This window comes from Solanum stenotomum, unplaced genomic scaffold (genome assembly GCF_019186545.1).
Source record: "Solanum stenotomum isolate F172 unplaced genomic scaffold, ASM1918654v1 scaffold30785, whole genome shotgun sequence".
Lineage (NCBI taxonomy): Eukaryota > Viridiplantae > Streptophyta > Magnoliopsida > Solanales > Solanaceae > Solanum > Solanum stenotomum.
Genome location: NW_026031132.1, coordinates 83,815 through 87,238, shown reverse-complemented (window position 1 = coordinate 87,238; position 3,424 = coordinate 83,815).

The following is a 3,424-nucleotide window of genomic DNA, read 5'->3' as shown; positions in this document are numbered from 1 at the left end:
ATAATAGTAAAGAGGTTTGTTTCAGATGAATCCTCGACTTATTTTTGAAGAGTGTTGTCAATCTTCTCATTTTATCCAAGGTGATGGATTACTTTCTCTCAATATAAAATAGATACACATGTTGCAAGAGTAGCAGTACCTCTAACGCCTATAACTACATCGAATTCAAAGTCAGCCTCAAATCATACTTGATTTTTGTTAGTAAGAAAAATATGTAAAAGTGATTCAAAATTCAATTTGAAAATAAGGATAAACCTCTTTATTTCTAAATACAATGTAAATTGATCGATAAACTTAGCTTCAAATTTTTATTTTTTATCTTAATTTCTTACTCACACTAAAACTCCAACAATTATAACTTAGAATAGAATCAATCATCACATGAAGAGAACATTGGTAGGTAAGTGTATAATCGTTCTTTTACATTTTTGTCCAGCTCTATTGTACTCTTTTTAAAAGAAAATCTCTCGGTATCTAGTATCTGCATTGGAGTTCAATTAATTTAAATTTGCGCCAGATAATCCCCATCCGGAGATAGTGCTCCCTATCGAGAATTTTTTCATACTCAAAACTCAAACCCGAGACCTCTAATGAGCTCTATTTTGTACGAAAAGAATAGTTATTATTTGAATAGAACCAATCACAATATATAGGACAAAGCTAGCTATACAATTGTCCTTTTATAGTTTTGTCCAGCAACAACTCCCGATTAGGGAAAATTGTATGAAATAACAAACTATTAATTCAAATCAAATACTATAACCATAGTTTCTTTTATTTGTAATTCGCAACAAACATTTCATTATTTTTTGCCATCCCATTTGTATACCGAAATATACAAATAGACCGAATATACAAATGCAGGACCCATTTATATACCGAAATATATAAATGCAAGACCCATTTGTATATCGAAATATACAAATAGACCCAAATACATATTTTTTATATATATGTATACCGAAATATACATATTAATAGCCATAACAAAAATTAAATTTTCTATGGAGCGTAATTATACAAACTATAGTTATATCATACAAATATGATTTTTATGTTTGCAGAAATTAGGGAAAATTGTATGTATATCCCAACAATTTAATCATTGATATATTATTTGCACACACATCAGTATAGCAAACACAATCCAACAGATGTCGACGTACACATCGCTGTTTATTATCTTGCATTAATTGATACATGATTATGGGGCCATGAAATGCTTTATTTTTTTTATTTAAATATTTCAGCAAATCTTATATAAAGATTTCTTCTTTACACATTCAAAAAAGGAAAAAAAATATCAGCCAAATGTCTACAAAAGAAAAATATAAAAGAATTACACAATATGACGTGCAGAGTTCAAGTTATTCTTCCTACAGTCAGAGGCGTATCTAGAGGGGTTCCGTGGGTTCACGTGAACCCATGCTCTCCTCTCTAGATTATATATCATAGAGTTATATTTATAAAAAAAATTTAATAGAGAGGTGTGAACCCACATTAAAAGTAACATATAATAATACGATGAACATTGGGTGCACCTCTTTAAGCAAATATAAAAATTTAAATCTAATTATATCTATCTTATTTTTGTTACTAACACCCCTCCAAGTGGTTATCGGTAGCACTTTTGACGTTTTAATCAATTTTTCTTTTATTTTTTTGCTTTAATCTTTCAAAATTTCAAATGTGTAACATTGAAAATTCCTAAAAAAAATTAGCACGGTATAATTTTTATATAATTAAATGAAATGTATATATTAAAATTTAAAACTAGTAGTATTATATATGTTGGACCTATAATTTTTAAAGTTTAAAGGTTTAGTGTTGAGAACATAAAGGTTAAATCGATCAAATTTATATCTTAAATGCATCTTTTCGTAATAATGCACCCATCCTTACGAAATAGCCTCTGTACGAAATGTATTTCTATTAGTGTAATATACCACAAATATAAATAAATTACAGTTGAAAATAAAATGAATAAAAATATATTTAGGCTGAGGTGTGAATATCTCGATCTCTGTAAGGAGATTCAAGCCATCTGCGGCATAATCTATACCGATCCAGCAGTATCACTCTTGATTTGTCCCCTCTAGGATACAACAGCCTAACCAGTGGCGGACCCAGGATTTTCCTTCAGGGGGTTCGAAAAATAAAAGTATAAAGGTGTATATAAGCCAACAAAACAAAAATTTCAAGGAAGTAGTAGTATATAGTTTTAGTGGCGGAACCTTTGATTTTTTTTTTTGGGTTTAAAACTGTAACAATCCAGAAAATTTTTCAAACTAAGACTTGAACCATCCTTCGTTGTGAGTAGGATTTTACTGAGGAATTAAAATTTCTTAAGTGTTAAGGTCACTAGATGTAGCACCTTGAGTTTCAAAAAGAATTAAATTGGAAATAGCAAAATCTGAAATTTTGCAAGTTATGCTTAAGTATGAGTTTTGGGTCGACTTCAAACGACCATAATTCCTAGCTCAAGATGAATTAGGTGTGCTACCAGATACCGTAGCGAAGATCCTTAAATTATCTTTCTAACGCCGCTGAGTTTGATAACTTTCGAGGTCGGATGAGTGAGATATGACCTTTTGAAGTTAGGCTGTCCAGTTAAGAAAAGTCAAAACCGGGTTTTAGAGGGGTATTTTGGTCTTTCCTTACCAAAATAGATTTAATTCATTTTTAGTAATATTTTAGGGGTCTAATCTGATTAGGTTCAGTTTTATAATCATAAAATTAGCCTAGGGTTTTAGTTGAGAGTTCAAGAAGAGAAAAGAGGAGAAAAGAGAAAGGATCGAAGCGTTCGTCGAGATTCTTGAGAGTTGTTGCGGATTGTCGTCATGGGATTAAGCCCTAAGAGGTATGTAAGCTTCCATAGTGTTGGGTTCTTTCACCCACATGTCAATCATGATTTATTCAGCGTAATTTTGTTCTTGAAATTTATGGATTTAAGTTCTTGATGAGTTCTTGATAAGTGTTCTTGAAGTTTATTAAGTTTTGAAGTAAAATTCTGCTTATGTCAACTTTAAACGACCATATCTCTTACAATATTAAGAGTTACGTGAGCCATAACCTATCCAATAAGGTAATTGAATCTACTTTCCAACCCCACCAATTTCACGTCAATCCAATATCTGAGTAAAAAGTTATGACTATTTTAGTAACCTATACAGTGCTGTTACGAATTAGCCGACGGGAAAATATTGAAAATAATCGGTTTTTGTCTTTTTACCTCCAAGAAAACCATCAACGAATTTCTTGACTAATAAAAAGCTCAAAACAATCAGATTTTCATCTTCACTCATGAAAATCATAATTTTTGGCTATAGAGATTTTAAGAAACTAACTCGAGAATCTCAAGAAAGGTCTTCTTGATTGTTTACCTTCAAGCTAGGGTTTCAAGGCTTCTAATCAAGTTCTTCTT